Genomic DNA, 25,934 nt, shown 5'->3' with positions numbered 1-25,934 from the left:
AATTGGTCCCTACATGTCTCTAACCAAGCAGGAATTTTTCTATCCCCACATGGCTTAAGCCTGTCATGGTTAGTATTAAAAACCACCCGTTGGAGTTTCACCTTGTACACATACCCAGTAACCTTACTAATAATGATACCTGGCCCCTTCCATGGTGACCCCAATTTCTTACATTTTCCCTTTATCTGGGCAGTATCGAGGACATATACAAGATCCCCCGGCTGGTATGATTTTTCCAATACTCTCAGATCATAGTCCCTTTTCATTTTTTCTTGGGAGGTCTTAAGCTTATCGCGTGCAATGGTATGTGCACTTTTGATAGCTTTTTCTAGATCTACAATATAGCTGTCAGCACCCTCATATTTCTTTTCACTCTGACTACCGAACATAAGGTCCGCTGGCTGATTGGTCTCTCTGCCTAGCATGAGCTTGTTCGGTGTGTACCCTGTACTCCTGTTGACACTAGATCTCATGGCTCCCCCTAGTTGAGCAAGGTGTTGATCCCAATTATCTTGTTGTGAGTCAACAAAGCATCTCACTGCATCCATGAGACTGCGGTTCTGTCTCTCTACTTGTCCATTTGACTGAGGACGACATGGAGTTGTTCTAGCCTTATGAATTTGCAGCAATTCACATACTGCTTTAAAGAGTGCACTCTCAAAGTTACGTCCCTGATCTGAGAATAACTGGAATGGGTAACCAAATCTTGTGAAAAACTCATTAATGGCAGCTTGAGCGGTCACTTCAGCTGTTTGTGACGGTAGTGGTATGCATTCTGTCCACTTAGTGAATTGATCTGTCATCATCAAGATATGTTCGTTGTTCTGTTTTGTCTTTGGTAAAGGGCCCATAAAGTCTATGTGAACTCTCTCCATAGGGTACCCAGCATGGTACTTGGTGAGAGGACACTTACCATGTCTGCTTGCTTTCTTGTTCTTGTTGCAGGTATCACAACTAAGTACAAACACGCTTATGTCTTTGGTCATGTTATACCAGTGATATTTATCCTTGATCTTGGACATCGTCCTTGACACACCTTGGTGTCCTGCGCTTGGCAGTTCATGACTGAGCTCCATTACTGTCTGTCTTAAAGAAGCAGGTACAACCAGCCTTGTATTGGCTCCCTCCGTCTTGGGTTGACTCTTTAAAACACCATTGTCGTCCATAAAAAATCTTTGCTTATTAATCCAGTGACTCTTGGCTGCTGGTGATGCCAAGAACAAATCATTGGACAGAGGTTCACTGCCATCTTTTAAATAAGGTAGGATGAACATCAGGTCTGGATCACTCTCCTGTCCCGTTTTGATTTCCTCCTCACTGAAACCTGAGATGGTTATGCCCTCTTCTGGTGCGGTTGCTGCCACGACGCAATCAGAATGACTGTCCATTACAATTCTTGCTGTCGAAGGAGTAAAAATCAATTCCATTCCTGTACTGAACGGGAGTAAATCACATTCCGGAGTCGGCTGGCTGGCTACTGGCTCAATTGAGTCCAAGCTACTGGTGTGGCAGCAATCTTCAATAACTGCAAGTTCAACTGGTACTGCAGGTTGTTCCAAGGTTGAAACTTTTTCCGGTGTTTCAAATAACAGCATCATTGCTGTTGCTACCCTTTTAAGTAATCTTGGCTTCTGCTTTCTTTTTCTAGCCAGTGGGACTGTTTCATCTACATCACACAAAAACTGTGCCCAACTTTGATGTGCTCGCTGGCAGTAATTACAGCCCTTGCAAGGTAAACTTGCTAGTATGGTGTCTGCAGTATAATGTGGACATTCTTTCAACCTATCCGGGAGACGGGACAAGACATCAGCATCAATGTGTTGTTTACCTGGCCTATGCTTTATAACAAGGTCATATTGGCTGAGCTCTTCCAACCATCTAGCCAGCTGTCCCTGGGGCTCCTTGAAATTGACAAGCCATGTCAAACTACTGTGGTCTGTCCTCACCGTGAATTGTCTTCCCAGAAGGTAGTGTCTAAGCTGTCTAGTAAATCTAATTACTGCCAACAACTCCTTTCTAGTTGTACAATAACGTTTTTGTTCTGCTGTAAGTACAAAACTACCATATGCTATGGTGCGTTCTTCTCCATTTTGCACCTGAATCAGCTCAGCGCCTATTGCATTTTGGGAGGCATCTGTATCTAGGATGAAATAATCTTTGTTGTTTGGTTATGTCAATACCGGTGCAGTTAACAAGCTGTCTTTTAACGTCTGGAATGCAAGTTGACGTTCATGGTTCCATGAAAACAAATTTTTTCCTGTTATTTCATATAGTGGAGCAGAGATCCTGGCATAGTCCTTGATAAATGAACGGTGGTAGTTCACAAATCCCAGAAATTGTTCAATTTCCTTTGTGCATGTAGGCACCACCCAACCACTAACTGGTTGCAAATGTTGCTGACCTATTTTGAGGCCCTGGTTACTCACACTCCTCCCTAAAAATTCTACAGTCGTTCTAAACAAAGCACACTTTTTAGGCTTTAATCTAAGTCCGTACTCTCTAAATCTTGTAAATACCTTCTCTAAGTTTGTGAGGTGTTCATCGAAAGATGGTCCTAAAACCAATATGTCGTCTATGAAAGCCAAGACAGTTTTCCACGTTAATCCCCTGAGGACAAGGTTCATCACTCTGGCATAAGTCCCTGGTGCGTTGCACAGTCCAAAAGCTATCTTGACACACTCAAACAACCCATACTTGGTAACAAATGCCGTCTTCTTACGGTCCTCTGGCTTGATCTTGATTTGCCAGTACGCACTATTAGCGTCCAGTTTGGAGTACCATATGTTGCCAGCCAAGGTATCCAGACATTCATCTATTAGTGGCAAAGGAAAGAGATCACGTGATGTCACTGAATTAAGCCTTCTAAAATCTATGCACCAGCGCACTCCCCCATCCTTCTTCCTGATAAGGACTGGTGCTGAAGCCCATTCTGATGTTGAGGGTTGTATAACTCCAGCATCTAACATTTTCTTGAGGTGCGCCTCCTCCTCCTGAACAAAACAAGCTGGGGTTCTCCGCATACGCAGCTGAATAGGTCGGGTATCGCCAGTGTCAATCTCATGTTCTACATGGCTGAAATTACCAAGGTCAAACTCTGTCTTTGCAAAGACATCACTGTAGGTGTAAAGCAAGGTTCTCAGTTTTGATTGCTGGTCTACTGTCAAATCCTGACTGGATGTAGTAAAGAGTTCTTGGAGGTGGTCTGGTAGGTCCACTTGTTGGGGTGGTGACCCATTTGAACTGGTACCCTGCTGACTGGTTGAACAAGTACCAACACTTGGCTCTTGAGGATCCTCCATAGATTCAATTACTGCCACAGCATGTGCCTCAGCTATTTCTAGTCCACTCTGGAGTCGGACAGGGTTGTCCGTCACATTCATAAAACAAACCACTGGACTTTGTCCTTTAGCACAAACTGATCTGGGAATCAAAAGTGTAGTCTTTGAGTTTGGTTCTATCACAAAATCATTATCTTGTACTGGTACTGTGCAATTCATTCGCATTACTGAATTCGGTGGGACTACTACCGAGGTTGGTATCGTAATTCTGTTTACTGAGGGTTGAGCTTAACCGTCTTGTCGTTGATGGACATGTATCCTTGACCAATGTTGAGTATGACATTATTACTAGCTAGGAAGTCATGGCCAAGAAGCATCTCACAGTCAATTGGAGCAATATATAGCTGATGGCTGAAAAGTAAGTCATCTATCCTGAAAAGAGTAGGGTTAGTAATCCGGCAGGTCATCTGCATGTCTCGTCCTGCACCATGCATAAGTGTCTCTTTAATAACATACGGTTGTTCTTGTAAGGAATCAAAAACCTTGTCTTGCATAATGGTAACTTCCGAGCCTGTATCAATCAAGGCAGTCACTAGCTTGTCCTGGACTTGTACCTTCACTCTCAAGAGTCGAGCAGTCCCAATAGTTCCTACAACTGTAAACCCATTAGATGGCCCCTCAGTAACTGAGTCCTCTGGCACATTAATTGTAACTGATTTGCGTGCTGTTTGATTGTTCTGTTTGGGAGGCTGCCTGCCAGGTGAATTATTTAACTCTGGGCAATCTCTTTTGTAATGTCCCTGCTTTTGACAATAAAAACACGCCCCATCTGGAATCTGTGTCCTGCGGTTACCGGAACGATTATTATAACCACCTCTCCTGCCTTGTCCACGTCCACGAGAGGTATCTACTCTATAGTCACGACTGGGCGAAGTACCATTAGATCTGTTTGATTGTCGCATCTCCTCAGTTAGTGTAGCCATTGAGGATAGTAGGCTTTGCATCTGTTGCATGCTCTGTTGTTGCTCTTCTCGTTGTTGTTGAAGCTGCTGCTCCATCTGCGACACTCGGGTGTCTATGGCTGATTTGGAAGAGCCTACCCCATGCACTGAGGGTGTATCACTTACTTGTGCTACTGGTGTTGGAGCTGCTGCTTGTTTCACCTCTGGTGTTTTTCCTTGAGCAATGTGGGCTTGTACAGCTTTTCTTGAATGTTGGAACCACTTAATTATATCAATTGCATTTTCAACCGATACTGGTTTAAATCCACATGCATGTTGGCCAGCCTCTGGATCATTGCAACCTTGACAAAATTTCATTACTGCTTGTTTTGTCATGTACTCTTCAGAGAGATCTCTGAAGGATTGTGTTGCCAAAGATAACACACGATCTGCCCAGTCCTCCAGGGATTCCTCTTTCTTTTGGGTTATCGTCTGAAACTGTATCTGTGAAGTTTCTTGTGGTTCCTGAAATCCAAAGCGTTTCACCATTTTAGTCACTACTGCACTAAAAGCAATGTCTTTGTTAGAGTCCAGCAGCACTGTATAAAAATCACTAGCCTTGTCCTCCAAGCACCAGCAAAGCTGGTCTCGTTTTTGTTTGTCTGTCCAACCTGCAGCCTCAGCGTACCCGGTGAACTTTGTGTAAAATGCCTTCCAGTTGCCTTTTCCTGTATACTTTAGGTTTTTGGGCATAGAAAAGAAAAATTTATTATCTTGTTTCATCGGAGCTGGCTTAGCTTTATGACGGTTGCTCGATGAATGGTGACCATCTGTGTCTGACTGACTATGTCTGTCTGACTTCCTTTTAGCGTGCTTTTTGCCTGAGCTCTTGTGGTGTGGCGATGAGTGATCACTCACCTCCTCCTCAACGGGAGAAACATGTCTACTTGACACACTTTGTCTAGAATGTGTTCTATGGTTTCTACTTTTGTGACGACTCCGACGGTAAACTACCCCTGATGTAGTACTAGATGAATCTGAATCACTATTTGAGCAGCTTGTAACCCTAGATATACTTCTTCGGTCCTGAAACTGAGCCTCTGGTCGGTTGTTGTACATCTGTTGTTGTTGTTGTTGAGGGTACACTGGCAAGTGTGGAGCTGCACCATAATAACATGATTGAGCTGTTCCCTGAGCAAGATTGTGTGTTGTTGAAGGCTGATCAGGCCTCCCTTGTTGATATGGTATATTTCCAAATGGCTGTTGAGGCTGATGTAGAGGTGCAGTAACATTGTGGAGATGTCGCACCGGCTGTTGTCTGTAAAATTCTTGTTGGTGCAGGATGGTCTGAGGCGGCTGCCCCTGTTGACCAATTGTGTTGATGAGGGGTTGTTGAAACCCTGACTGGTTGGTGTTAGGTTGGTGTTGACCTGGTCTGTTAAAAAATTGTTGTGTCGATGGAACTTGGCTGCTGATAGGTGGTATAGGTACAGGTTGGCTGATCGGTGGTTGATGTTGTGGATTATCAATCACCCTGATGAAGTTTTGTCGTTCGGCTGTATTACTTGGAATGGTATAGTTCTGTTGACTAGTTGACTGTCTTGTTGACCTGGGACAGTGTGGTTGATGGGCACTGTTGACGGTGGGTTGAGGTTGTTGACAAGGTTTCCTTTCCCTGACTGGTGGATTGACAGTTGTCAGAATTGACCTGTTGAAAGTTGGTTGAGTAGGCATTTGTCTGCTCGACATGGATGTGACCTGTGGTTGATGTTGTATGTTGCTTAAAGTATGCCGGGTAGATTGTTGATTTGTGTGTTGAGTTGGGTGTGTGTTGGTGATAGTGTGATCACCAGGTAGTTGAATGGCTCGAGTATGTGATCGAGAGTAGTTGACGTTATGCTCAACAGGGAGTTGAACAGCTTGTTGACGTTGTTGGTTGAAGTTGACGGTATGTTCAACAGGCAGTTGGACAGTTTGTTGACGTTGTTGGTTGAAGTTGATGGTATGTTCAACAGGCTGTTGAACATTTTGTTCACGATGGTTGAAGTTGATGGTATGTTCAACAGGGAGTTGGACAGTTTGTTGACGTTGCTGGTTGAAGTTGATGGTATGTTCAACAGGGAGTTGAACAGTTTGTTGAGGCGGTTGAATATAGTTGACTGAATTATCTAACGACCGACTGTGTTGGTTGCTTGTTTGCCTATTCTGGCTGTAGAAGTCCTGCTCAGTAGGCGGTTGACTTTGTTGAAACCTATCATTGAGATTAGGGTTCTCTAAATCTCGCTCTATCATAACAGTTGATAGCTCGTATGCTTTACAGTTTCCACCCACAAACCTGGGTTGCTGGTTCAGCTGAACTTCTATCATACTTTCACTATTGTCATGTTGAATACCTACAGACTGGTTGTTTTCTTGACACCTAAAGGCCTGATCTTGACTTGGCGGATCTGGCTTATCTGATGGTTCATATTCGACATTTTCCTGTTTATCATATTGTGATCCACGTCCAGAGCCAATTACTTCTGGTTGTAATGTTTGACTGTGAAGTAGTGATTCCTCACAACAGGACAGAATATCATCTGATATTCTGCAACGGTCCATCTCCTGGGTAGGATATTCATTTTCGTCGATGCATGATGGCATGGATCTTGTCGACTTGTGATCAACCTGTGAGTTCCACACTGTACGTTGCACTGCAAGTGTCGAATCCATGACAATCTCAGAGTCAGAAAAAACCGGTTGATGTAATTTAGGTTTTGTATAGATTTCACCCCCCTGGACAGGTGCGTACGTAGAACCGTGTTGGTCTATCCACCTCTGTGTGTCCGTCTTAAATTGTTGGAAATGAGCAATCTCCTGCCTAATAGTACGCGGAGTACAGGGTGTTGACTCAAAATTGGCTCCCCCTCCCTCATGTGATTTTACCTGGGTATCTGTCTCATAGTCTTGTGACACATGTGGCTGACCTTGATACCTTGCATCAACATTGTCCATGTCATTCAATTCACATGGGGAAAAATCAATCATCTCTGACACCTGGGACATTTTATTTCTCATATATGGTATTTGGGCCAATATTTCAGGTGTAATTGTTATGCCATTATTTCTCATAACCATGATTCTATGAGCGGTAGCCGTACCAATGCCAGGTACATGTAGGAGAACAGACTCCGGACTGGAGTTGATTTTAATTTTATACCCACTCATTGTGTTTAATAATGACCTATATGCAATGATACTCTCAATATAAATAAATGACAAGACAATAACTAAAGAAAAAACAAGTCTTTATTGATTCTAAATCCCGTTTACAAATAGCAAAGATGTGTATTGCATATGTAAACAAATCACGGAAATCACTTCCGGTATTGATCTCAAGTGTCGTCGTTACCTGGTAACACGAAATCACGCGAGACTCAATCTGAAAAAATCAATACTTTGAACAAAGTTTGAAAACTTTCACAGACAGTGAAAAACCTATCCCAAAACGCTTTTTTCAATGAGGTACTGCTTCTAAAGCTTTTATTTGAGCCTAAACCGACTTCCGAAGTCACATAATAGCCAAATAAATTCTGCAAGTCACGCTTGATTGCACCTGGTCAAAATTCCCTGACCAAAATGGCTACCCAGGTCCCACGATGTGCGTTCGAACCACCCGCACTACCAATAATGTGGTGTTCGTCTCGGGAAAGACTATTTCCCCTGAAAGGACCCGACCTGGACTTATGATATATGACAAGAGAAGGCTCTATTACTGTAATTACCTCTATTATCGGGCGTTGATGCTGTCTCTTCGTGTGTCACGTCTCTTCACTTCGAAGGTCAGTCGCAAGAGGGCGCTGCAGGCGTGCGCAGACTCCGTCCTCAGCTGCATCCATCAAGAGGCCCACTGGTGTCAGTTATCTGCTCCTAGCTTGGAGAACCCAGGGCTTAGGGTAAAGATACAACACCCATCACATGTGCTTTTATCCAATAAATTTGACCCCTGGTCATTAGAAATCATATGCAAATAAACAGACAAACATGTATTAAGAAAATCATGAATTATTATGTATTTTAATGCACACTAGCAAATCACAAGATATTGTCTTTTCTCAGTGAAAAAGGGGGAGGGTCAAACCTTTTGAAAACAATAGTGATGGCCTATTCAACTATTAAGCTACTACTCATTACTCCTAATGTTTAAATGAAGGTTGATAAGCCACAAGGGAGAAGCATTTTTCTTTCTTTGTGGTAAAACTTTCAAAAATTTGATGTTTTCTCTCTCAATAATACTTGTGTATTTAAATCAAATGATAACACAGCCTGAGTAAAATTTGATGTCTTATTTCAGTTCCAGACATATCATTACTTTTTAACCTGAGACGGCAAACTCGAGGTTTTAAAAAGTTCTGAATAACTGGTAAGAATTTTGTTTTATTAGGCAAGCTCTAAACTGTTTATTTATGGTATTTATGCAATTGAAATTACAGTCGGTATGTTAAAAAATATGCTGATATGAAAACTGTTGCTATGGTCTTGAGATTATATAAAAATGCTTAGTTACTGATCTTTTCGACTCCATATTTCGAGCTAAATCTTGCGGCAACTGTTCCTCATGTAACACTTCAAACTATAATTAGCATTATTTTGATCCGTCGTTATTTAATGACGCCACAATACGTGTGATGTCACAATGTTTCCTTTAAAACCGCATGTGGATTTCTCACTGATAAAAGGTTTTCACTGAAATACATGTAAAAAACATTTTTTTTCAAATAGAATTATGTGAAAGGACAAGTTTTGAAAATTTGCACTTCATTGCACTCTAATTATATGATAAAAATGACATTCACAGTAGTTTAGAGTGGTTTCTACAGTATAATAAACCAGATTTCCACTGGTAAAAATAATTAAGTATTTTGGAGTTTTTTTTATGAAATCTACATTTTTGCATAATTTCTCTGTCAAAATGCACTTTTAGGCACCAGAAAATTTTATTGAATGCTTTAACATGGTCTGTGTATTGTAATTTAAGGTTATCATCAGATGTTTTGTCCATGTTTTGACTAGTGATGTATACTGGAAGAAATAACTTATACATACACATTGTATTCAAAACAAATAAATATAGCGATAAAAGTGTCATTGCCTTATAGTGCTGAAACAACTTTATTTTTTTTCAGAAATGGACAAAAATACACAGATTTATTCAGAATGTCATACCGATGAAGATCACATAAAAATATTTGGAAAAATCAAAACTATGGATTTCAATATGGGTCAATATCTCTAATGCGCCTCGAAATGAGGAACTCAAAAGTTGTGTGTAAACAAAAAATCTCTGTGTAGTGATATTGGACATGTTTCTATTTTTAACAAATAACTGAGCTTAACCATTTGTGGTGATTAGGAAAGTAGAGGAACATAGAATAAATGTGTAAAAACTATGGAGCTATTAAATGTGTTCAAAGTATTAAATTTTCAAAGAACTTATTGTGTCAAAAAAGGGATTTTTTACCACGAGGAGCCGCATCACGAAAGGATGTTCGGGGTATGCTAATTTACGGAAAAAGTAATCTCACTTCGTACCCCGAAAATTTACCACATATGTGAAAATGTCACAGCTTTGAAACGAGCTATCATACATATCCAAGTTTACGATATGGACTGAGCTACAGGAAAAAACGTTACCATTACCGCCTATGTAAAAACAATTAAAGATATTGACCCAAATTACAAGAAAATTTTCAACAATTTTCAGACTGATTTATGGATGATTGCACCTTGTACACCAGAGAAAAGTGTGAAAATGACGGTTAATAGTTTTTTATTTATACCAAGTTATCCCAGCTGGTTTTAGATAAACATTATCGATAAAGATCAGCAAAAATTCAATGAAATTTTCGCTTTTAAAATGCATTACATGCACGGGGCTGAACACTTCTTTTTAGGCACAATCATAGCTTTGTTTACCCCGAGAGATCCAAAAGGAACACCTTATTTAATTGAAAAAGGCATGAACTAACTTATGAAAACATTTATATTATTAAATTGTAAGTAAACATAACACAATAAAGTCTTTGTTATGTAATTATCATTCCGGTCTACAGGAATAACTGATAATCAAGGGAAATAACACTCTTCATACGAGTAAAGTGAGATACATCATCACATGTGCTTTTATCCAATAAATTTGACCCCTGGTCATTAGAAATCATATGCAAATAAACAGACAAACATGTATTAAGAAAATCATGAATTATTATGTATTTTAATGCACACTAGCAAATCACAAGATATTGTCTTTTCTCAGTGAAAAAGGGGGAGGGTCAAACCTTTTGAAAACAATAGTGATGGGCTATTCAACTATTAAGCTATTACTCATTACTCCTAATGTTTAAATGAAGGTTGATAAGCCACAAGGGAGAAGCATTTTTCTTTCTTTGTGGTAAAACTTTTAAAAATTTAATGTTTTCTCTCTCAATAATACTTGTGTATTTAAATCAAATGATAACACAGCCTGAGTAAAATTTGTTGTCTTATTTCAGTTCCAGACATATCATTAATTTTTAACCTGAGACGGCAAACTAGAGGTTTTAAAAAGTTCTGAATAACTGGTAAGCATTTTGTTTTATTAGGCAAGCTCTAAACTGTTTATTTATGGTATTTATGCAATTGAAATTACAGTCGGTATGTTAAAAATATGCTGATATGAAAACTGTTGCTATGGTCTTGAGATTATATAAAAATGCTTAGTTACTGATCTTTTCGACTCCATATTTCGAGTTAAATCTTGCGGCAACTGTTCCTCATGTAACACTTCAAACTATAATTAGCATTATTTTGATCCGTCGTTATTTAGTGACGCCACAATACGTGTGATGTCACAATGTTTCCTTTAAAACCTCATGTGGATTTCTCACTGATAAAAGGTTTTCACTGAAATACATGTAAAAAACATTTTTTTTTTCAAATAGAATTATGTGAAAGGACAAGTTTTGAAAATTTGCACTTCATTGCACTCTAATTATATGATAAAAATGACATTCACAGTAGTTTAGAATGGTTTCTACAGTATAATAAACCAGATTTCCACTGGTAAAAATAATTAAGTATTTTGGTGTTTTTTTTTTATGAAATCTACATTTTTGCATAATTTCTCTGTCAAAATGCACTTTTGAGCACCAGAAAATTTATTGAATGCTTTAACAGGGTCTGTGTATTGTAATTCAAGGTTATCGTCAGATGTTTTGTCCATGTTTTGACTAATGAAGGTATACTGGAAGAAATTAATTATACATACACACTGTATTCAAAACAAATAAATATAGCGATAAAAGTGTCATTGCCTTATAGTGCTGAAACAACTTTATTTTTTTTCAGAAATGAACAAAAATACACAGATTTATTCAAAATGTCATACCGATAAAGATCACATAAAAATATTTGGAAAAATCAGAACTATGGATTTCAATATGGGTCAATATCCCTAATGCGCCTCGAAATGAGGAACTCAAAAGTTGTGTGTAAACAAAAAATCTCTGTGTAGTGATATTGGACATGTTTCTATTTTTAACAAATGACTGAGCTTAACCATTTGCGGTGATTAGGAAAGTAGAGGAACATAGAATAAATGTGTAAAAACTATGGAGCTATTAAATGTGTTCAAAGTATTAAATTTTCAAAGAACTTATTGTGTCAAAAAAGGGATTTTTTACCACGAGGAGCCGCATCACGAAAGGATGTTCGGGGTATGCTAATTTACGGAAAAAGTAATCTCACTTCGTACCCCGAAAATTTAACCACATATGTGAAAATGTCACAGCTTTGAAACGAGCTATCATACATATCCAAGTTTACGATATTGACTGAGCTACAGGAAAAAACGTTACTATTACAGCCTATGTAAAAACAATTAAAGATATTGACCCAATTATGTGCGACAAGCATGACCTGACCGTATTCATGGTATTGTTTTAACCATAGTACAAAACTCTGGAAAGCTGCTTTAGAAGTGACTGCATGAACAGGTTTCCATTGTAAAAAAGGATATTTCCATTTGCTGTTAAACCAGTAACGGCACTGGAACTCGGCGTTTTTTGATTTATTCGGCTGAAAATAAGTATCAAACGTATCACCAGAGACTATGTTTAGTGCAGCTATTTGCAGAATTTCGGAATCTAATTTCAGCGAAGATGTTTCTAGGCAAAAAAGTATGCAACTACCAGTAAAAGAGCAAAAGGGCAATAGTGCAGGTTTCTGTTTGATTCCTGTAATCTCTTTATCTTCAGTTACTAAACTAAGAGACAATCCCGATTTATATGTAACACCCTGTTTTTTTTCTGTCTGTATTAATTTATTTCTAAATTTCTTCTTTTCTAAACGCCTTAGTGATTTCATCAGTTAATAGGTTAGCTTGTGTATTTATGCAAGAAATATAAGAATATCCTGTTTTTTTGCAACACTGCAGCACTCACCCGTGTTTTAAGATTTTCACTTTTACCGAAACAAAACCGTTTTGGTGCTTTTGATGCATAAATATTATGTGTAGATTCAACATCCTTTGTGGATCCAGCCGGTGCTAGCCGTTCAGCATGGTTAGCTACCGTGTCAAATATGATTTGGACGTCTTGTCGTATAGCATCATCCGTTAGCGGTTTACCATGAGGGAGATATTTGTGAAAATTATTTTCAATGCTTTTATTGCACCAATTGCCACATTTGTCATGATTACCGAATGAATGTGGAACATTTGCTGTCAATGTTTCTTTGAGCTTAGTTTCATTGTTTTTATTTTGTTGAATAGCACATGAAAAACACATTTTGTAATATTCTTTAATATCTGTACTCAGTGTTTTGTGCTTAGATTTCAAAATATAAAAAGCATTACCGAGTGATTTTGTTGAATGGTTGATATCGCTCCATTTCTTTACCTCGTGGTCCAAAGCTTATTTTACCCTAGACAAAGTAGCTGCATAATCACCCATAATGAGCACATCAACAGGAACCCCAGACACTTCTTCAATATTTTCCATCAGGGATGCTCCTGTTGACGATTCCATGGCTTTTGCGCTTTTTGTCCAATTCTTTTGACAGTTGTGCGGTTTTGCGTCTCTTTTGGCTTTCTCAGCACTGTGACATATGGCGCAATGTGTAACACGAAGGTCATAATTTAATATTTTCCCAGTTACCTGACCAATTGCTGTTCCAACGCCCGACGAACTACTGTACGAGCGACCTGATCCTCGCTTCTGCCAACACATATCGTACTTTACTGACAATCCTTTTCCTGGAGTTTAAAAAAGAAAATTAATTTTACATTATTATATTTGATTATATTGGTTTTATAATTCTAATTATAAAATCCACGTAGTATATTAAAAAGACTAGTATTGTAAGCAAAACCGGATGTAGCGGCAAAATCGTTTAATGCCAATTATGTTATGAGCTACGCGTAGTTTTGGGGATTGATTGATTGATGATTGCTTGATGTCCAGTGGCAATTATTTCATGCATGTTCAGGACGATGTACTTTTAAAATGCTTCGTACAGGAATAAAGGGAATCTGTGTATAGGAGACAATTAGAAGTGAACCGAACAAATTAAGACATCAACATGTAGATACTCTGTCCTTGTAAATAAGATGGTCTATACATTCATCATGTAATTCTGGAAATTTCATAAATGATTACATAGATGAGGCACTACCTTTTTATACGACCGAAAAGTTTTTGCGTTCGTATAATGTTATAACGTTGTCAGCCTCGTCCTCGTCCGAAGACATTTAGTTTCCAGACAATAATTGTACGGACCTCTATGGAATTGTATCAAAAGGTTGTAAACCAAAAAAAGGAAGGTTGGGATTGATTTTGGAGGTTATGGACCTAACTTTTTAGAGAAAAGGGGTAAAAAAAAACAATACTTTTCAAAAGTCTTGATTTCTTAGGGTTATTTTATGTGTTGAATCTAACTGTTTACTTTGATTTTGGAATATGTGCCCGTTTTTGAATTGGTCCACCTTTAGTTCCAAAATTAAACTTTATTTTGATTTCTTCAATAACTGAATTCTTGGGGTTATTTGATATACTGATTTTAACTGTGAATTTAAATTTTATGCCTGGTTTTGGAATTGGGATCAAAATTCAACTTAGTTCGATTTTAATAAAAAAAAATAAATAAATGGGGAATGTGTCCATGGGACACAGATGATGCCCCGCTTGCATATAAAGTTGTAATGGGACATATCTCAGGAACTGTAAAAAAAATTGCTATACAAATTTGTACTTGATCAGAGTTTTGTGGTAATAAGCATTGTGTATACGTTTCATAACATTTTGTTGAGGCAAACTTAAGTTAGAGAAAAGAAACGAAAAATCCAGCAATTTTTCCATTTATAAATGGGCATAATTCTAGAACGGTGTAGGTGACGCCACCAACATTCAAACATGATCTGTGTTTTGTGGTAATAAGCATTGTGAATAAGTTTCATAACATTTGGTTGAGGCAAACTACAGTTAGAGAACGGAAACGAAAATTTTTGCATTTTTTTTTCATTTGTTATAGGGGCATAACTCTAGAACGGTATAGGTGACGCCACCAAAATTCAAACATGATCTGTGTTTTGTGGTAATAAGCATTGTGTATATTTTTCATAACATTTGGTTGAGGCAAACTGAAGCTAAAGAACGGAAACGAAAAATTTAGCAGTTTTTCCGTTTGTAAAGGGCATAACTCTAGAACTGTAAAAGTGACGCTACCAAAATTCAAACTTGATCTGTGTTTTGTAGTAATAAGCATTGTGTACATGTTTCATAACATTTGGTTGAGGCAAACTGAAGTTAAAGAACGGAAACGAAAAAATTAGAAATTTTTCCATTTGTAAAGGGCATAACTCTAGAACTGTAAAAGTGACGCTACCAAAATTCAAACTTGATCTGTGTTTTGTAGTAATAAGCATTATATATAAGTTTCATAACATTTGGTTAAGGCAAACTAAAGTTAGAGAACGGAAACCAATTTTAGAACGTACGTACGGACGTACGGACGGACGGACAAGGGTAAAACTTAATGCCGCTACGGTGGGGGTATAAAAAAAGATTAATTCAAGGGTTCTTTTGATATGCTGAATCTAAACTCTTAAAATTAATTCCGGTATATGGATAATTACCTTGTTTCGGAACATTCCTTTGTAATTGCTTCATGACATGAATATCGTGCTACATCTACCATTGGTTTAAACAGTTCGCGTTCTCTCTTCTTCATCGTTCTTTCATAACTACCAGGAACACCCATTATTGTCATAAGTCTTGCAAGATTACGTACACCTATGCCAACATCTATCATCATTGCTTAAATTGAAAATATCCAATTTTTGGTTAATTAAATTAAATTGGATTATACTAGTAGTCTACTTAATTCAAATCAAAACATCAATTAAGCTGACACTGGCATACCTATTTACAGAAACATTTTCATCGCATGTATTCAGAATACTAGACTGTGTATGCTTGGTTTTGAAAACGGAGTAGGACGAACTGGCGAATAAAACGGAGTAGGACGGACTGGCGAATAAAACGGAGTAGGACGGACTGACGAATAAAACGGAGTAGGACGGACTGGCGAATAAAACGGAGTAGGAAGGACTGGCGAATAAAACGGAGTAGGACGGACTGGCGAATAAAACTAAAATAATACATATGCTTCCGTTATTTTTCTTCTTCGGGAAGCATAGCATCGTGTTTAAAATCATCAAGTTCAGAAAAGAAGAAATGGGTATAAAATGAAAGATCTGTTTGTATATACAGGAACCTTTATTCTTTGAAATAGTATATGGGTTTGTTATAGGAAATCTACTCCGAGGTACAGTTGCCGATATTACAATGTAGGGGCAGTATGATTTTATACGATTCGGATAGGTGTCTTGCTGTCTGCTACTGTGATTATTCAAAAAAGTAAGAGGACCGATTTTACATATAATAAAACTATCTTAACCCCGTCACGGGTTCATGTTCCTGTAGCTATGTAGTGAGAAACATCGCAGGTACTTATTGTTGATTATTAAATTTCTTCATGGCTGAATTGATAGATTGAATTCAATTTATAGCTAGATATACTGGTACTGTTACAGTAACAGTTACACACGCAACTATTGTTGAAGACATTAGGAGGATTTCTAGGTGATTATTTTCATTAGTTATTTAGTTTTTTTCTGTAAATTGTTTTGGTTGGTTGGATGCTGTCTCCTTCACAAAGAACACAAACTCATTGAAAGAGGGTTGCTGCTTACAAGGAAGCAGTTTATCACTTCGAATTTTTTTATTGACGCCTTCACGAAGTTGTTGACTGTTATGGAATATATGTAGAAAGCTCAAAGTAAAGCCGTTATATTATTAGTTTTGTATAGATTGACTGCATACCATTGTGACCGCTTCCTTTCATTTTTAAGAATAAAATGCACTACTATAAAGACGTAGAAGTTGATGTGTTCGAGAAACATTAATTCGGGAATCGTTTATACTAAATATTGTTCAAGGTTGGTTTTTTTTAAATTTTAAGGAATGGAATTGCAAGAGAATGAGCCACTAAGATATATCAATTCAAGAGCTCTATTATTTAATTACCTTATGCTGCTTTTGTGTTTACATCATACACCTGTGGGCCACGTTTCCCATGTACATGTGTTTCACTGGTCTCAATCTGATTAACTTGCCTGCATTCAGATCGTATAAACAAATGGCTTGCATACCCCATATTTTTCTCTGATGAAATGTTTATCAGAGCAAGTGCCTCCTTGCACTGTTGACAAAAGAGCTATTTGGCTACATAAAATCGATCTATCATTCTTCCTTTTTTTCCATGACTCTTCATCAACTGTGACCGTTTCTGTTTTCGCTAGTTTTATAACATGCTCTGATAGACAATCTTTTGACGTTTTCTGCTTCCACTGTTTCACTTTTTCTCGTCTCTCTTTCTCTTTATGGCTAAGAAAGTGCCCGGAGTTTACCATTTTTAATGGCGGTTCCTGCAACCTGTTCCAGTTACAGTGACGTCATGGCATTCAAATGGGAAGGAGAAGTTTATTAAGGAAAATAACACGCATGACGTCCCGCCGAAAGTAACGTTTTTTGGAATTTGAACGTTGAACGTCGCGCCAAGAGTTAACTCCCTTGAAACTGTATCGGATGCCCTTCACTGATAAATTCAAAAACACTTACCGTTATCTTGATGATATTTTTTCGTTAAATTATCAAGAATTCTCTAAATATACTACCGATATTTACCCAAAGGAACTTACCTTAAATTAATCAAATATTAACAACAATATGTGTCCTTTCTTTAATTTAGACATTACAATGTAACACCAGAAATTCTACACAAATTTGTTAATTTTCCTTTTTTATACGGTGATGTTCCTTTGGCACCGTCTTATGGTGTTTATATATCCCAACTAGTACGCTATGCCCGTGTCTGTAGTGACGTTTTGGATTTCAATGAGCGTAAAATATGTATTGCAAGTTTGGCTGTACCTGTAGAAAACTGATTTAAAACAGAGTAGCACATCCTAAATTTTACAGTGATGTTGTTAACCAAGCCCGGAAATTTAGATACGATCCGGGTAAACTTATAAATCCTTTAAATAAACTTATTTTAAAAGGTTACCAATTCAACATTGTAATTAAATCTTTGAATGTTGTTTTTATTGGTATAAATATTAATTTTGTTATCAATAAGTTAAAACCATACTTAATATTATTGTTATACACATATGTACTTTCACAGTACTACAATCTGTCGATACCTATATTTTGGCATTGCACAAGGTCATGTTTTTCTCTGATTGTTAATGACGTCTTTACACTAAATCCATTGGACGTTGGATGCGTACTGATTGATATTTTAGTGTTAGATACATGATTTTTTTTTATTAGTTATTATTGGCTTTAAACTAGCTGTCAGTAACTGCGAGTACTCTCAGATCTGTACTTAGTGTCTTTTTTGTTGTTAGGGATGAGGGATGGATAAATACCCTGCCATGTCCGATCTGTGTTTTTGTTTGATGTTTTACTGCATTGTATCGATCTGATGAGTTAATTCAACTGATTTTTATAGATTGTTATGATGTTGTGCTGTTACACAACTGTCCCAGGTTAGGGGAGGGTTTAGCGCTCACAAATATGTTAAACCCCGCCACATTCTTTGTGTGCCTGTCCCAAGTCAGGAGCCTGTAGTTCAGTGGTTGTCGTTGGTTCATGTCTGTCATATTTGTTTTTCGTAATTTGTTTTGTTATAAATTAGGCCGTTGGTTTTCTCAATTGCATTGTTTCATCTTTTTAATGTTGGGGCCTTTCATAGCCGACTTTACGGTATGAAGTTTTCTCATTTTTGAAGGCCGTACAGTTGTCTATAATTGCTTACATCCACTTCATTTGAACTTGGGTGGATAGTTGTCTCATTGGCAATCATACCGCATCTCCTTATTTTTATATATAAAATAATGGGGTGCTAAAATATGGAAGTGATTGCTGTTTGCTTTACGCACCAACAGCAAAAAAAAAGGCTATATCGCCGCAATGCTATCATACAAAGAATAGATACCATTGGACAAAATGAAAAGAAAAAAATGACCAAAATGAATTAAAGAATATCAAAAAATGATTGATTAAATGGTTGATTGATGGCGTTTAATGCCATTTTAGTTTTTATTGGTGGAGCAAACCGGAATGTCCGGATAAAAACACCCCCCAACCAAACTCTTATAAATACAGTCACTTGAGATGGTTTGTAAGACACGTTTGCTTTCGCTGTCATTGATTATAATAGATTCCATAATACAGGACAATTAATTGTAACTACAGTTTTGTTGTTGTTCCTTTCAGACTTTGTAGCCCGAGTTCGGATAAGTTTACAGGGGGGTATAACATTTGAATGTAATAATGCAAAACCAAGTGCAATAGTTACCTAGTTAACAATTGTTCTTGTGACTGCATGTAGAACTAATGTGATAACTCCCATTTATTAGAGGAAAATTTATCATAAATGCATATAATATTAATTGAAATTTACCATGAATTCGTTCTTACAAATATTCTAAAATTAATAACAAACATTGAGAACTTAATTGATAATAGAATTTTATGAGAGTGGTACGATTTTTTCTTTCCTATTGATAATTTTCCATTACAGTGTTTCTCAAGCTCACGAGTATCTCAAATCATGTTGCCTTTTGATCTTATATTTACATGGAACTCAAAAACCCTTATACATGACGAAAAAATACATAGTACTCCAAATAGATAGGATAAAGGTTTGGCAAAAAATATGTTGCATTTTATGAGTTGTTGCAGAATCCATATACAGGAGTTACATACGAATGAACAGATGTACGACCTTCCTAACGAACAAACACAAGAAGACATCTTGAAAACTACATATGTTCCACAAGGCTACAAATGTTTATAAAACTTGGGTGACCTCTTACAGCAGTATGATAGCCCAATTTTCCGACATAAACACCCCCACACCCCTAAATCCATAGAACTTTTGTCTGACAACCCATCTGTCTCACAAATATAAGAAACCCGTTCTTATATAAAGAACAAGTAACAAGATTTCTTTGTTCTGGCATTTTAAAGGGTATGACATGTATTTGGGTAAATAAAAAGGGGTTACTTTATGTTGGCAAGGCTCACTTAAAATCGCTGATGATTGTTGAACTATAAGATTTAACAAGTTACTAGTACACAATGAGTGGCGAAAACTAGAAAATATAACAACACACAAAAGTCGGCAAATGAATGCAAATGTTTGCGAAATGACACATTGTTTGTAAACTAACGCATTGTTTAATAAATAATGAAAAATTTAGCAAAATGAAGTAAATTTCTGTGAAATTTTGAAAATTTAACGAAAAAAACCCGCAAAATATTTGCGAAATCGTGCAAAATATGGCGAAAAAAAAACGGAAATGTTTGCGAAATAACACAAAAGTTTGTGAATTAACGCAGATGTTTGCGAAATAACGCAAAACAATTAAAAAAAAAAGTCTGATTGTGTGACGGTAACATTCGACGGTAGAATATACATTTGAGTCTTAATTGTGTGTAGCCAGCCGTTGAAAGAAGTTTGGCCCGCGTGTACATCCATGAGACCAGCCTGCAATACTATTAATGAGATAGACAGCGTTCTATAAAAAGCTGCTGGAAACTAGTTATACTAAGAATTATTTGCATAGAGGTAGTCATTACGGCTTTAGGACTGAATAGTTTATATTTAGTCAACAATTAATTGTAGAAAAAAGAAACATTCTATTATTTGAAGGACAAAAAGATTTACTCGACAAAACTATTTTACCGATACTCGTGTGTGGGGTGACATTTTGGGTTTTCAAAACTGTAGGTTAAAAGAGAGATACACCGTTTGCAAAGGAAGGTGATAAAATTTGACTAAGCGTTTTATAGGCTCAATAGAAAGATAGACCACAAAACAAACAGCCGGAAATTTGGTGACTATGTTGAACCCATCTATCCCATCGAACTATCTCCCAATTGATACGATATTTCCAGGCTTGTATTTCCTATCATGATTTCCTTGATAGAGAATTGCTGCTCACAAGGACGCTATTAAACCAAGATTTCCAAATGGTGAAGTTGAAACCATTCTGTGCATGTACTGATTTTGTGTCTTTTGTTTTTCTATTGAATTATGTTGAACATTTTACTTATATATTAACCAAGGTTAATTTTGGAAAAATATTGAAATTGGTGCGAAGTATAGAAATAAATCGTTCGTGTGTCCGTACAATTGATTTCACTTCATCACGATCTGTGACTGTATCAAGTCACACTGTCCTATACTTGTCTCGTTCGTTCGGTTGGTTTATTTGAAAGTTCATTTTCTGAAAGGAGTTGCTTGTAATTATCGGTGATTTTTACCATGTGTTGTAGATAGATCATTGTTTGTTTAACGTCCAGTGTTAAAATATTTCATGCACATTCAGAACGAGAACAAACGAATAACTATAACAATGTAGGCTGACCAGGAAGAAGGAGGGGAAATTTGAACCTCCACTGAAAACAATTATGTGATCAATAGAGGTTGAAATTTGCCTTGAAGAAGGCAATAGTGCTATGAACTCCTCATAGAAATGCTGCAAAAAAGTGCTGATAACATGGTCCTAATTGTCTTATTTCTACCATGAAGGTGTCGCACGGTCGGTGAGATATATTATACATCTTGCACAGCGAACGACTTCTTTAATATATAACTGAAATATTCAAATACCCTAAAACTCAGGTTTACAAATGAAAACAAAAAGCAAATCTCAACTTGTCTTTATTTTGCATTTTATTATTTTGATCACAATAACTGATATTCGCATGATAGTTAGAGCAGGTATAAAATCCCCCTTTTAGTAACAATCGGAACATTTTGCAGTATACGTTGGAGTGATCCATATCAAGACGATTTGCATTAATTGTAAAATTTCTAGATGTATTCATATGCATTCTCTAGCAAGAGAAATTTATCTACATGCTCAAGTCGGTTCCAATATAAAAGAATATTTTTTATAAAATCATAGTGGGAAATAACCTAGTTTTGTCAATAAAGGAAAGTTGGTGGTATTTTTATAAACTCAGGGAAAAAAAGTCACAGAAAATAAAGTCACGGAAACACAGTCATAGTAAAGAAGTCACATTAGTTTTCGTATGAAAATTGTGATATGGTGCACATTACCATGCAGGTTGTCTCATTGGCAATCATTCCACATCTTTTTCATATTTCCTATAATCATTTAAAAATCTACCTTTCACAATAACTAATCTGATACAAGTGTATTACAACTTTATACCATGCATTCAAAAAAACATTTTAATGTTTTATTTTTCATACATGAACATAATGATTTATCATGTGCATTCCAACATGCTTTACTCAATCATATATTGTGACTTTTTTACTGTGAATTTTTTCTAGGAATTTTGTGACATTTCCGATTACTATTTGTATGTACCCTAAAATATATTTACAAAACTTTACATGCAGTTTTCCGCTTATTAGATGTGAATATAAATTGTATGATGATAGTAATCTTGCTGTATTTGAAATAAGTGACCCAGATTTCTCTACCATAAAAGGTCAGATACCAGGCATTACTATCTCTATTTTAAGTTAGGCTTGGAGGCCTTTGCAGTGGAGGATAACAGAATAATATAACCGGAATATATTAAGCAATTCATTTTTATAAAAGTTTTAAATAAATTAAGTATAAAAATTCCGAGGAATCACACTTTTTAATCTAAAAATAAAACAATAAATAAAATTGAATGATAAAATTTAATTATACATCAAATGCATAAACTTTTGTAGAAAAAAACGAAATACAAAGATCATAATATATATAAAATAGATTTCCGGTTCGGCGAATTTCCGACAAATTCCGGATCGGGTTCGGGTTACCACTTTTACCGACTTTACCTTACCTTATCGCTAAATCTGTCTCCGTCCTTCAGGACAACCTCTTAGTAGAGTACAATAGTATATATGACCCTCCACCATCCAGAATATCATACAAATATATATATATACAGTTTATATACAAGTCCGCAATTGTTTGTTTAATTGTTATCACTAGTTCTGTTAAATCAATTTTAATACTCAATCAGTACACACTTATTTTGAATGTTTCTTCTGCATACTTATGGTTCTGGCTTTTATAGTATGCAGTGCATAGCACAATTTTCTGGATATTAATTCACATAGTTGTTCTGGTTTTCTATCCAATAATAAATCTGAATTCTGATGTCTAAGTTTAGTACAATCCATAATTAATTGTGTCTGAGTGTTTGCAGACAGTTTATAGAAGGAAATGGACGCATCTTTAAGTATAATTTCTTCAATTTGATTTATGAAGGGACTTCTTATAGGTTCTAGAACCTTACATTTTAATAGTAGATGTTCAATGTCTTCGTCTTCATCATCACAGAGTTTACATAAAGGAGATTCACTTTTTGTAAAGCTAGCACGTTTGTTTTGTGTCATAAAAGTTCCAGTGACTAATTTAAGTTTGATCGCAATCGATAGCGCACCTTTTGACGGATTATTGTCATTATTGAGATTAATAATTAGATGATTTTTCCTTGGTAAAAATATATCACAATTCAAATATGTCAACGTGGGATAAGATCTACTGTTTTGAATTATTTTATGGATCCAATACAAATCGACTTTTTTCTGTATGATATTTTTCCATTCAAATTTCTTCGGTGGATTGTCAAGGAATTGAATGATATCAAGAAAAGTCATATTTATATAACAATTTCTTGATGGCTATATACCAACTATTGCTATTGTCTGGTTTGATAAGCAGCTGTCTATATGCAAGTTGTTTTTCTTTTGAACTATTATTTTGTCTGCATATGTTATTGAATAAGGTTAGACATTTTGTGTCAATTTGTGCTTCTATAAGAAGTAAACCTGAAATAATGTAGATTGCTGGATCTGGGGTATTTGGAGGTAATGACAGCATTATTTTCTTTAATGTTGTTTTTTGAAACTGCTCTAGTTTTTGCATATTTGTTGAGTTTGGATGTACTACTTCTAGACCATACGTCAAGACAGGTTGGATGTATGTCTTATATATTGATACAGATGTTATCGGATCTAGACCGTTATTCCCATGAAAACCGGCTGATAGTAAACTGTAGGCTGTTCTGCGAGCTTTTGTGATATTTTGTTCTATATTGAAAGTATCTGATTTTGACTTAGTTGTTGAGCGAATTATTCCTAAATGTGTGGATTTGTCCAAATTTGGCATTTCTTTGTTATCCAGATTGAAATTCCAGTTGTGATTAGCTGATTTCTTTGCTGTGTTCACCTCTTGAATAATGACACTTTTTTGAGGTTGTAGAGTATAATAATGGAGTTGACTGTATTGTAAGGCATGGTTAACCAAAATTTGTAGACCATAAGGATTATCACTGAGTAATGCAATATCATCTGCGCATGCAACAGCATTGATATTGATGTTACCTATCTTACAGCCTAGTGTCGAGTTTTCATATAATGATAACAAGTCTTCTATGTATAGTTTATACAAGTCAGCGTTTAACAAACCGCCTTGTTTGACCCCTTGATGGACTTTAAATTCCTGGGATAATTGATTCTTCCATTTGATACTACAGCTTGTGTTATTATAAAGTTCGTCAATTATAGACCAAGTTGCTGGGTCTATATCTAGTAAAAATAACTTTCTCATCAACATATTTATGATGATGACATCAAATGCCGACTTAGCATCGAGTAGCGCAATGTAAAAAGGACTATTACAGTCGGTGTACTCTCTGTATATTTCTTCAAATATAATTGCTGCATTTAAAGGGCAAGTATTTGGTGTAAATCCTCTTTGTAGTGGGGATTGTTTCTCAAGTAATATTGGTCTAAAGTCTAATCTGGCGATGTATTCAATGATTTTACATATAATGGGTAACACAACAATTCCTCTATAGTTCTTGGAGTCATTCTTACTTCCTTTGTTTTTAAATATAGGAGATAATAATCCTAATTTAATTATTTCAGGTATTAATTTATCATGAATGATGATATTAACCAGATAAAGTAGATAATCTGTGAAGTCATCTCCTGCATTTAGAATATGCCCAATTGACAGACCAAATATATCTTCTGATTTTCCTGTATTTATAGATTTGATTGTTTCAAGGAGTTCTGATTTTGTTACTATTCTAGGTGAAGCTTGATTGCATAGGTATTTTATTTGGCAATAATCTACATCACATAGTTTCTGATGTTTGAAGTCATATGTACTATTCTGGATTGGTTCAGCAAGGGTTTTAAAATTATTGTGCCAACCATTGATCACCTCCTCATTTTCATATGTTTTATCTGATACATGTAAATCATTAATAAAGATGTTTTTGTTATTTCTTTGTTTTTTTAATACGTTGGTAAAACAGTCTTTTATTCTGCGTATTTGCAGTTATAATTCTGTCTCTTTCTATGTGTTTGCGCTTATTTTCTTCTTTTTTCAGTTCAGTTCTAAATAGTTTTCTAGTCTCTTTTTTATCTATAACCAATGGATGTTCAGGGTCATTCGGTCTATCCGCATTTTTCCAGTTCTTGTACGTTATTTTATTCTGATACAAAATATGTTTAAAAATCCGGATTCCATAGTTTTAATTTCAGTTTGTTTTTCCCATACGTTTTTTGAGCGGAGCATTTCTTAGCTGTATTTGAAAGCATTTCCATGGTTTGTTCTATTGTGGTCGTAACTGAATTTTGCTGATTCTGTAACTTTTCCTTTAGCATAGGAGTTTCTTGTGTTATAATATTAGTATATTTATTAATATACACTTTGTCCCATCTAATTCTTGATTGCACATTACTTTCTAATATGTCTTCTTTCTTTAAAAATTTACATGGAAGTATGATCTTGATCAGATGATGATCAGATACATTAGATGCTACATCAGTTAATCTTGAGGTTTTGTGAATGACTTCTGTCTTGTATATGAAGTAATCGATTTCAGAGATTTCTTCTCCTTTAACATTGATGAAGGTTGGACCTTTAAAGTCTACTTTCATGTTACATTCATCTATTAATGTTTTTAATTTTAATGCTCTTCTTGAGTTATTTATTTTTGAAATGTCCTTATTGAAATCTCCTCCAATTACAAGATTGTTTGAAGCTCATATTTTTTAATAATCTCAAATAGTTGGT

At 36.2% G+C, this 25,934-nt stretch overlaps 1 long non-coding RNA gene across 1 annotated transcript; it reads left to right on the top strand.

The window, feature by feature from the left end:
• Window positions 1-9,331: 9,331 nt before the first annotated feature.
• On the top strand, window positions 9,332-12,540 carry LOC127718462 (uncharacterized). The gene is made up of 3 exons (XR_007989851.1): window positions 9,332-10,016; window positions 10,750-10,818; window positions 11,585-12,540. It is a non-coding gene; the product is annotated as an uncharacterized LOC127718462 (long non-coding RNA).
• The last annotated feature ends 13,394 nt before the right edge of the window (window positions 12,541-25,934 follow it).

This window comes from Mytilus californianus, unplaced genomic scaffold, assembly GCF_021869535.1.
Source record: "Mytilus californianus isolate M0D057914Y unplaced genomic scaffold, xbMytCali1.0.p SCAF_10, whole genome shotgun sequence".
Lineage (NCBI taxonomy): Eukaryota > Metazoa > Mollusca > Bivalvia > Mytilida > Mytilidae > Mytilus > Mytilus californianus.
This window is presented reverse-complemented; position numbering and strand designations above follow the sequence as displayed.